The sequence below is a fragment of the Euprymna scolopes genome, chromosome 18 (assembly GCF_053919585.1).
Source record: "Euprymna scolopes isolate OS-2025 chromosome 18, ASM5391958v1, whole genome shotgun sequence".
Lineage (NCBI taxonomy): Eukaryota > Metazoa > Mollusca > Cephalopoda > Sepiida > Sepiolidae > Euprymna > Euprymna scolopes.
This window is the reverse complement of record NC_136499.1, coordinates 44,771,875-44,784,417: the sequence shown is the minus strand read 5'-3', so window position 1 is coordinate 44,784,417 and position 12,543 is coordinate 44,771,875.

Here is a 12,543-nt window from a genome sequence, read left to right as displayed (position 1 = left end):
TTTGGTTGAGATAAGCCTTAGGCAATGGAAACATTAACTCGTGGAGTGGGATGACAATGAATTTTATTGGTTGGCTAGTTAGATTAAACAGCACAGGAATGTGTGTGTGTGTGTGTGTGTGTGTGTGTGTGTGTGTGAGAGAGAGAGAGAGAGAGAGAGAGAGAGAGAGAGAGAGAGAGAGAGACGCCCGGTAACCCGAATTACGTGCATTTTAACCTGACGATTTCTTCCGAGGATGAAATATCAGGCTGGAGTTTTAATTTCAACATTGTTAAAAACAAATGTAATGCAATGTCTTTAAAGGAAATAAAAGACAAAATAATAATAAAATATGACTTTAACGTGATTATATAAATGATGAGCTAAGAAAATGTTGATAAATTATTACTTTAACATTATTATAATATCATTACAATATTTAATATTCTTACAGTAAGTTAACATGGGCCAGTTTACATCCAAATCGCTTTAATACCGGTTTATCATAACCAACCGCGGTCGTAAGTCGTCGTCGTCGTCGTCGTCGTCAACAACAGCAACAACAACAACAACCACAACAACAACAACCACCACCACCACCACCACCACCTGTATATGATAATCCAAAATTATGAATACATAACATTCACTCGTTAACTAAGATATTCTAACCGAGAGATCTTTTTTAAGATTCTGACTATCCCTTTAAGTGCAATTGTTTGAATCTCTCTTGCGCTTGGTTCACCAAGTATATTTGCCAGGTAGTTTTTAAAATTCTTTTTCATGAGTTTCTTCTTGTGTGACCATGCAAGTTAGTCACCGTTTTTTCGGCAGTCGAGAAAATGCGATAAAAACGAACAATACTATGATCTGGCAAGAGAGAGAGGGTCGGGAGTCTGACAGATGGTATCGTTTGTGTCTGATTATTCCAGCAAGGTATGTCTCGGTTTTTTTTAGGCAAATTCTTTTGAAATCTATTTCTTTTTTTAACTTTATTCTGTAATTAACAGAGAGACCCGACGTTGCCCGGGATCAAATGAGGATTAACGAATGTTCCACACTTCAAATACTTTTAGTGCCATCGAAATCGGTGAAATCGCCCATTTTTAAATCAAATCAATTGATCTCCTGCTCAAGTCATGGATCCACTGTGGTGCATGTGGAAGAAGCTTCACATATCTACCCACAGTGACTTAGTCCACAATACATTGTAGTCTACATTACATTGTAGAAAACCTACTGTTGATTGTATTAAATTATTTTTAGATGATGGTTTAAATTAAAGTTTAAAATGCAAATGTCAAGTATCATGGTTCAATTGTGTTCTAAACAGAAACATTCATTTCTAACATGCACCTATCTTATCAAAGAACCTACTGTTATTTTATATGCTGGGATCTTCTGCTTGCGCGATCAAAAAGACTCCTCAAATGCATTTGTGATATTAGACTGTATAAGGGTGTTAACTTTGGTGAAAATCTGATTGTTCCGTTTTTATTGGGATGTTTTTCCTTATCGATTTTCGATACTTACTGGGGGGGGGCATTCCGGTATATAATCTATCTAAGAACACACTCATACACATAAAATACATTTGTGAAAATTTCCAAAAATATCGGTTCAGCCGTTTCGGAATTCATAGGGAACGAACTCACACGCAGACTTGCACACATACAGGGCGTCCAAAAAGTCACTGAAGGGTTGAAAATCTTTGTCATTTTACCATTACTGATTTTTTTTTCTCTATTTCAGATATTTTACAGATAATAATTTGGAAATTAATTATGAATGAGTATAGCATTGAACAACAATTGAGGGTTTGGTTTCTTGCGGAGAGGAAAAAATAAAGTCTACTTTACAACAACCAGCAATATCAGATATATATTTTTCTCTTTCCACCCCCAACCCCCCAAGAAAAAGGAGAAAAGAAATGAAAAATAAATAAATAAATAAAGTAAAATAAACAAATAAATAGACAAACGTATTCTTTGTAAAAGGTGTCTTTTCGGAAAAAAAAGAAGATTTTAATCATTTAATAAAATATTTGGTGCTTATTCAAATTGGCACTTATAGCAGCAATTGAAGTAAAGTAATTTAGTAAAGAAAATTTTTTTAAAAATCTGTATGATGTACACTCGTTACTGAACGAAGATGTCATATTCCAAAAATTACGTAATTTCATCGTGTTTTTTTTGTTTTTTTTTTACTGAGAAAATCAACATTTACGATTTTTAGCGATTTTACTACTAAACTGTATTTAACATGATGCTGATTTTTTTATCTTGGCACTTTGATTTCAGTTGTCTTCCCTTATTTATTTCATTAGATTTTATCATGTCCGACGAAAACACTATGACTCGCTTAGTAATAAATTTTGATTTTTGTGAATAATAGAGGATTATTATTGTGTAATTCTAACTGTTTTGTTTTTACGTCTTTCATGGCTTGTTCATTTTTAGTAGAAAATAAACAACTGCTCGACAAATAGAGTACAACCTTTATAAACAGACAACCGAATTCCAATTAAGCTACCATGTCTGCCGTACATTGCCCCTTCTCTGCATGCAACTACATCGCCCCAGACCTTGATGCATCTATGATGGCAGCACTCCTGACGACCCATGGCGCCATACACACTGTTGGTGCCTCTACTCATACGGCCACAGTTGAGAAGTTTAAACAGCCAACCAGAACCGCGGCCTATATTATCAAAGGCTGAGCCTACTTTCAATCACACTGGGCCGATTATGTGGATGCCACAAAGATATCCAGACGCAAAGAAGTGATCCACATACTGGAATGCTATGACAAGCCATTATGTAGGGATCTCACTTGCACGCCAGGTGGAAAACTCACAGACAAACCCATGGATGAGATCATATGTGCCATCCGGAAGCTGAGAAGAAAACACAATGGCTGAACGGGTTACACTGCATAACGTACAGCGGGATCATGATGAATCGGTATGCCACTTCGGTGCTCGCCTTCAAGGACAGGCAGATATATGCAAGTTCGTGATCACATGCTCCAGCTTAACTACAACTTGTAACTACAATCATATGCGGCGTGCTGAGCCGAGGGATTATGGATCCTCATATTCAAGTAGACTTCCTGGGAAATATAAACCAGGACATGTCATTAGATGTGTTTCAATTCATTGAAGCTAAATAGGCTAGTAAGCGATCTGCCTCAAAATTTATTAACACCTATTCAGTGGAAGCTGCATGGTCATCATATCAGAGAACTAAGGATGAACTCGATGAGGACAAACAAGGATCATGTTCCTACTGTGGTAAACGCGGCCATGGCAAAAAAGTACTGCACGTCTCTGCAGAACTCAATACATGGCCTTTGGACACAACACAAGTGTGAATACTGTCATCATGACAACCACTTTGAAAACATGTGCCACAGTAAAGGTGACCCTAATTTCACTCGACCAACACAGCCCAAAAAAGTCCACGAAAGGGAACGCTGATTTTAACTCTCTATGTAACGTTAATGATGGCTCATTTAAAAGTAAAACCCACAGTACCAACAATGGTTGGCATAGAGAGCAACAGACCAGCATGCGACTCAATCACCACATACATGACAGTCTTTCCAACACTTGGATCAAGCAGAACTCTAAACCTCAACCATTCATAAATCAGATGGTAGAGGCTCTTCCTGTAGATCCCACAGCTCTGGGCATTGATTTACTGGCACTTTCTGTGGCCATTAGTATGCCAGCCATGGCCGACACCGGCTGTCAAAGTTGCCTGGTTGGTGTCAAACTGATCCACTGCCTTAGGCTACGTGAATGGAACCTGATCCCAGTAACGATGCACATGCATACGGCTACTAACAGCAGCATCAAAATATTAGGAGTCATTTTACTGTGCCTCTCTAGCAAAACGAGACAAATAACGTGTATTACCTCATTGTCTGATAAACTATTCCTAAGTAGAGAAGCTTGCATGGATCTTGGCTTGATTGCTTCTTATTTTCCTACCGCACATGACACACACAGTCAAATTGCTGCCACCATAGGTGAAACAGACAGAGCAACTTGCAGATGCCTAACGCGCCGTCCTCCACCTCCATCATTAACGGCATTCCCATACACAGCATTAGAGGAAAACTGTGTGAAACTCCAAAGGTTTCTTCTTGATGTCTATGGCGCCAGCACACTCCAGACGTGTGAACATTAAACATTACCTATGATGGACTACCCACCGCTAAACCTAATGGTGGACTCAGACGCCAAGCATGTAGCTCATCATATGACTGTACCGATTCCCATACATTGATGAGAGGAAGTCCAAAAAAGACTTGACTGAGACGTGCAATTGGGAGTCATTGAACCAGTACCAATTGGCGAACCTGTCATCTGGTGTCATAGAAAAGAAAAAGAAAAGCTAAAAGAATAACAGCCAATCAAGACGCACAGTCGATTTTCAAGCCCTAAATGCCTATGCAACTCGTGGATTGCATCACACACCACCGCCATTCCTCCAAGCGCGATCAGTGCCATCTGGTAAAAAGAAGACTGTCCTCGATGAATGGAACGGTTACTACAGTGTATCCCTCTGTGAGGAAGATCGGCATCTTACCACATTTATCACCTCTTGGGGTCGATATTGCTATAGTCACAGACGCCTTAGAAAAGGCTAGATATTTCGTTCTTGGATGTTCTCACCTGATCATTGTGGCGGACCACAAACCGCTGCTGAAAATATTCCTTGATAGATCAATTGAAGATATTTCCAACACTCGCTTACGGAACCTCAAGGGGAAAACACTATGATACAGAATTACTATGGTCCACATCTCTGTAGTAAAGCATCGTGCCTACCTGTCACACATCCGACGGGTAAACCTATAAAATTCATATAACTCAACGACCTGGCTTCTCAGCTAGAAATATATATATAAAGCTGTTAGAAATCCACCCAATAAATGTCACGCAAACATTGATTTGCTGGGTTTCTAATAGTATTTTGTATATATTTTAGGTTATTGTCGAGATTTCAAAGACATAAAATACTATGCGGCCCTTTTTCTTGTGCTTGTATAACACTCGACACTACTTGTTTTTCGAACCTAATAAACATTTTACATTAAATAAAACCACTAAAACCCACTTATCCAACTAGGTAGAATAGTAACTTATCTTGCCTTTGGTAACATTTATTTTTGATATATTTGTTTGTTTTTTAACACTTTTTCGAATATCCGCGGATTGAAAAATAAATTCGGATTTACTTTTATTTTATAGGTTTAAAGAAGTCGTGAAAATTCCGTTTTCTTATTATTAGAAATTAATATTAACAAGTTATGGGGTGATTAATCGAAATCGGAAGTGGTCGCAAATTGCTAATTTTTTCCTCCACTTCGCACCACAGCAGCACTGCTCGACTACAAAGGTAAGAAAAAAAAAACAAATTGCCCAACTGCTAAGATCACTCAATATATACACCTAACTCAGCTGATAAATTTGAATATAGAACTCGTGACAGAGACTATAAATTGTACTGTCTGAGCATGCCCGCGCTTAGAGCTTTGACTTCCGGCCAGATCTGAATCATCAGGTAAGCTATTCTGTTTCTTTTCATTTCCGTTACAGAAATATCCTAATTTTTGGAGCTCCAAAAAAAAAAAAAAAGAAGAATTCCATCGTTTTTTTTTTTCGTTTTTTTTTTTTTTTTTTTTTTTTTTGCTGTTGTTGGTTTGTTTTTTTTTTTTTCATCGCTAGACCAAATATTGAAATGCTAACTATTTATGGATTTTAAACGATCAGTAAAACTAAAATCATAATAACGTCTAAATACGATGTAAATTTATTAGCAAGGCAGAGGTCGTGTTTTCAGTCAAGTTTATTTGTCACTATGTATTTAGAAATTTAAAAATAATCGGAATTAGTATCAGTAATTGTGTAGAAATCGGGAATTTAAAATAGAATCGGTAATTGTATCGGAATCGTCACTTCACTAATATATATATATATATATATATATATATATATATATATATATATATATATGTATGTATGTATACCGGTTGTATCGATTGGTTTCCTATATGTAAATCCAATGAAACTTGCGTGATTATTAAAGAGTGCTCAATACAGAACATAGCTGGTATATAGTCTTTTTATTGTACAAACATTATTGGTTACATATGTGCATACATATTTCAGTGAAATACCAATTCAGGGACAACATCTCATCGGACAAAAAAAGTCAATATCAATTCTTTTTTGGTCTGATGAAGTGTTGTCCTTGAATTGGGACTCCACTGAAACATGTATGCACATATGTAACCAATAATGTTTGTATAATAAACAGACTATATATATATATATATATATAATGTATGTGTTTGAGAGAGAGAGAGAGAGAGAGAGAGAGAGAGAGAGAGAGAGAGAGAGAGAGAACTTTAAGTAAGTTTTTAACTCATTTGTCTGTGTTAAAAACATTTTAAGAAGAAAAAGAAACAGATCATAGGCGAGGTTTATCAGTTTGGGATCTTTTAGTTTGTAGACTCGTTGTTTCGTTGTAAAAGCTGCTAGCCAAGGTTTTAAATCACACGGTTTTCCAGTGAAGATTGGAATCTTTGATCCACTTTCGATTACTAGGAATTTGCTTGGCATTGTCCATTTTGTCTAAATACGTTTGTGAAAGCAACAGACTGTCTAAACAATAATTTATCTAACATTTTATCAAAGTAATTAAACCAAAAAAAGAATGGAAGGGAAACCAGGGGAAAAAACGTTAAAATACTTTCATACGAGGCGAGCATACGTCCTCGATAATATATCCGACAGGGTGGGTTGTGACGGCAATAGTTTTTTCCTCTATCTTTTGCCTATTGGGAAACTGATGGGCTGCTCAAGCATTTTGTGGGGACAGAGTACTTGTGCGCTAGTCTTTGTATCTTCATCTTATATTATGTCACATTCCAAGGACCAAGACTTCATTCATCTTACTGGTTATCTTTACAAGTTAAAACCATCGATACATTTACGGACTGTCTCGTTCACAGAAGAACGTGCGATTTGGATGTTAATCACAGATCTTTCCTCTGTGGATTTCTCAAAAACCCAAAAGTTCTCTTTCGGAAATAAAAAGTAACCCACACAATAAACAAAAATCCAACAAACCAAAAAACTCACATAGATTACATCTCCATTAAAGAAAATACTTAAAAATCACTATCCACTATTTCCGCTCGTTCGAACACTCTGGATCAACTAATGTATTCGCCCGAATTTGGCGTTTAATAGTTCTTAATTCCCTTCATTCTCGTAGCAATTCTTTGGTGGTTGGTAAAGACTTAGCAAGTGGATCAAAAGGTGGCTTTGTGACTAGGTTCGAATCTCATGACCGGCAGGAATTGTCGGTCGTACACTGATGATTGCGTAAGCATAAAACACTAGTGTCTGAAGGTATAAAGAATAATTATTGTACATATATATATATATATATATATATATATATATATATATATATATATAAAATAAAAATTACAATTAAATTTACCAAAATGATCCAAGATGGTAAAATTAAAGTATAATATAAATATTAAAGAATTAATATTTATAAAGTTATCTCAGCCTGATGTAAAAGCTCGATAAAACCAAATAGGAGATAGAGCTTATTATACGAGCAAACAGTTAATAAAACATGTTAAAAAACACTTTGAAAATAAGTTAAAAACATATTTAATCCTTGACTTACTTGTTGTTTCATCAAATACTTTTGCATGCAAAATCCGATCCTGCATTTTACTAATTCCTACCCTTTGATGAGACGGAAAGTATTTCTTCGAAACTCCGTGGATTAAGGACTATCCACTTATCAAGTGTTTCCTTTTCAGATTAAATGTTTTTAACTCTTTTTCAAAGTGTTTTTTTAACATGTTTTATTAACTGTTTGCTCGTATATATATATATATATATATATATATATATATATATATATATATATACCTTGGAACTGACAAATGATATTTGATTCTGTCTAGCCAATTTGCTTTTTTCCTCTTCCATCATGTTATTCACATCGATCGTAAGAAAAATATGACCATAAATATTGTTAAAAAAATACATTTTTCATTATTGACATACAAGACATTTTCGACATTGCTGTATACTTTTAAATTCTTTTAATATACTTGTTCATATCTCATTATAGACGTAAGCAGCAGTGCCAGCTTACGAACATTTGTGTGATTTCTTTATCTGCCTCGCTTGCATTATATAAGCAAAAGAAAGTGTATTTTTGTTTGAAAGTCTGTAAAGTAAAAGTAACATCTGTGTTTTTGTTTGCAAGACAACGATAATTGTTTTAATCAAATGAAAGCCAATGGTTCGTTTGTTTGTGGGTTATAGGAATCGATAAATTAACGGAATATTTAAATACGTTTCGATAAAAGCTACATCTAACACAGAATCGAAATCAGGATATCCCAAATAGGGTTTTGTGGAACTCTCCGGTTCCTTAATGGTTCATTCAAGATATACGGATAAATAGACAGATATTATTATGCATTTCTACATTTCCACTTTGGGTTGTTTTTTTGTTTTTTTGCTTTTTGTTTTGTCTTTTTTTTTTCCCCCAAACCTAATTTTCTTATACATGTACAGAATCTATGTATCTATGAAAGTAAAATTGTCTGTGTGTCTGTCTGTGTGTGTACATTTCCCTATCAAATTACTCTGTCAATTTTCAGTCTCCGGACTCGAGATTTGACATAGAGAGTATTGAACTTTGGGAAAATCTTTTTAATAGGTTTTCGGCCAGAAATTTGGCTGTCAAGGGGTTTAAGTTCAACGATTTGACCTTTGACCGTTGAAAGCTCTACCAAACTCCTTCGCCAATTTTGGGTCTAAACACTTTAAATTTTAGATGTAGGTTCCTTCGGCATGGATCAAACTTTTTTATTTGATTTGAGCCCAAAACAATAAATGTTTAGGGGTCAAAATTGGGGTCAAATTTTAAAAAAAAACTTTCACGGGCCTGTATATTAGTTGAGACTCTTTTGCCCCTATGAGTAGGAAAATCAGCTTGATTAAAACGTTGGTTCGTCATGCGCTTATGATTTGCATGGCCAGCAAATTAAAAGCTGAACTGAAAAAGATAACAGATATACTTATTAAGAATGGTTTCCCCGAGTGTATCATTGACAAGTTTATTCAGAAAAAACTTTTTTTTTAATTTTTTTTTTATTACATTTTCACCCCAAACAAGGCACATTGCCACTTTGGTGTAGGGGGCTACTATCAGGGGAAACATCTACTGGGGTACTATGTAGGGATTAGGGCAGCGAGATGTTGGTTCACGTTGCACTTGAACTTATGCATGTCAGTACAGTTGGGGAAGCAGTGACCTGGAATGGAATTCCAAAGTCTAGCTGTTCTGAGGAAGAAACTACTGGAGTAGAAAGATCTTTTACATCTAGGGATCTCTACAGTGTGGGGGTGGGATTTTGCAGCTTGTCGGGTCTGTCGAGGGTGTTCACGTCGTGGGGGCACAAGTGCTTGCAATTCTTCAGAGCATTCACTATTATAATACTTGTAGAACAGGCAGAGGGGTGCAACGTTTCGACGATGGGACAGAGGCTGAAGTTTAGATGCCAGTTTAGGGCCTATCAGATTTGCGACTCTCTTTTGAACCCTGTCAAGGAGCGAGAGACTAGTAGCAGATGCACCGGCCCAAATATGACAGCAATACTCCATACATGGGCGAATAGTGGCCTTGTAGAGGTACAGGATACTTTCGGGTGTTAGAAGTTTTCTAGCACGGTAGAGAGAGCCCACCTTCCTTGCAGCGGCCCTGGCAATGCCCTCGATGTAATTGTTCCAACTCATGTTTCCTGTGAACGTTAGGCCAAGGAGCTTGAGAGACGTACTCTCAGATAAAGAATCGTTGGCCATTGCTATAGGTGGTAGAGAAGGTTTCTTGTAATTATTGAATGAAACCAGTTTTGTCTTGGTGGCATTGAACTTGTGCAATCAAACACTGACTGGTTTTTCTGATAGAATCAGATCTGTGGTGTCCCGCTGTTACTATGCGGTACAAGCCCGTGTGGTATTTGGTACTAAGAAGGCTTTTCCGGCTTTTCAGAAAGATGTTCTACCCACACTGGACAAAGGTTTAGTAATTTATGAATTAAAAGTCAGTGCGGTGCTGATTATTTGTGTCGAACTCTTCAACGCCTGGGGTCAGACTGGCCCAACCATGGCCTACTTATATACATGGCCTTTCAACCTACATTTCTCGCAACAGGCCTATTTCAAAGTGAAAGTAAATTATGTCTATATCATCTGAAAAATGTTAGAACTGTAAATACGTAAATAGTTTTTTTTTTTCAAAAAATTATTATTAAAATAAAATATTTTAGGCAAACAAATAAATTTTAATTAAAAAAATTATACAGTAATACAAAAACATATATAAAAATGAAGTTACCTTTCTTTTTTAAATTAATTTTCTTTAGACCTTTGCCTTTTTTTAAAGCATTCCACAGTATTTTTCCGCACTTCATCGGATGAAATTTTTTGTTTTATTGTTGTAAAATATATTTACAACAATTCTTATTGCAAAAACAAGTCCCTTTTCAGCGTGTTTTTTACATGAAAAACTATATTTTGGAGAATATATTGCCAAAACGTGTTCTGCAGACACTCTTGTTGTGGATTCATGATTTTTTTACTATAAATTGATCTGCATATTCAAGGATAGCAAAACAAGCATAAACAAACTCTGCCATTTGGTTTGGTGGAACAGTAAGACCTCCTCGAGAAAGTAAGTCATGGTATTTCTTATGTGTAGCTTCATCACTATCTTTGACTACCATAACCTGGGAACAAATTTCACATTGAAAATGATTCATTAATTTTTTTGCGATGTAGCCAGAAATAGTAAATGCTACTTCTTTGCTTTCTGGGGACAAAGAGACATTATTCATTTCTGATTCATGCAGGGCCAAAATGTTTATTAGTTCGTCTGTCTCTTGAACTGGCTTGAAGTCTTCCTCCCAAAAGTTGATGTTTATTTTTAGAAGTGTGCGACAGGTCAATATTCTCTCAGTACTCATTACTTCTCGAAGACCCACCAAAAATCTACCACCACTCATCTGTCGATATTGAGAAAATCTATTTTCAAGTGGGTCAGTTTGAAACCTACGGGTGAAAATAAACTTGTACCCTTCATCTAAAAGTTCTTGCATAAGCATAGCCTGTCCTCTCAAAGTTATAATAAAAGCTTTAGAAGTTTGCTTTGTCAGGCAAAAATCAGAAATTTGTGTCCAAGACTCAATCCAATCAGATAATCTTTTGTAGAAATCAAGTTTTCCAGCATTTAAAATTACTGCATTGTTCAAAAAATTGGGTGTCAGCATTTGTTTTGAATTTGCTATTGCCCACCAACATGATATCAATTTAAGGAAGTTTGACATGTCAGGACGATCAGGAAAATAACTCTGACAAGCTGCAATAGTTGTCTCGTGAAAAATGGAAATTGCTAAATTAACATTTTGTTTATTATCACTAGGGTGCAAGGCTTTGAATGTTAGCTTTGGAGCCTTGCGTAATTTAGCATTTAGGGCAGTATCTTTGTTATATACTTCATATAAATCAGACCAAGCTATATATCCCTCCTTAGAGGAAACAGAAATATTTGAGATATCAAATGTAAATGCAGGAAATACAAATTTCTTTTTATTTAATAAACTATTATGAATATTTTTTAGCAAATGAACAGAATCAAAAAACAGAAATATTTTATGGGGAGTATTAGGAAGAGTTATATAATGCATTCTGTCCCCCTCAAATTTATGTAGTAAAATGTTAAAAGCATTTACATTGGTTGAATGATTATCTGCAACAACAGCCCTAATAAAAAATCCAGAAGTTATCAGTTGTAAAATACATTTTAGGATTTCCTGAGAAAGCCACTCACCGTTTATTGTTACAAGCCAATAATCATAAATAGCATTACTCCTTTATAAAGTTCATCATTTTCGTTTGCACCTATATAATCTCCACCGTGAAATTGTGTTCCTTTTTGAAGATACATTTCATCCACTAATAAACACATTCCTTCGAAAGATGACCGGTCTCCAGTAGTTTTTTGGCAGCTGTAATGGATCCCACACCACCTGCTTGAATTTTTTCTAATAAAGAAAAAGATGGTAATGGAAATTTCTCCAGAAGTAATTTATAGGCTTGCCTTGATGTATATTGAATTAGTAAGGCATAACGTATTACGTCTGCAGAAAATGGAGGACCGCCTTTTCGTTTATAATATTGTCTTTTTTGTAACTCGTTTAATAGGGAAAACGAGTTTTCTTCAACTACATTTTTCATATATGTTGGGAAATTTTCTAACATGCTAAATTTAGTCAGTTTAGCACTGGTTCCTTGCGTAAACCATTGTGGTAATGGTACAGGGTTTCCATTATATTGAAGCTGGACATGAAGATTTCGATCAATGCGGATACACTCTGATAGATGGAAAATGAGTTTTGGGATCAAATACAATTCTATAAATTAAAATATAATCTTAGTGTTTTTTAAAT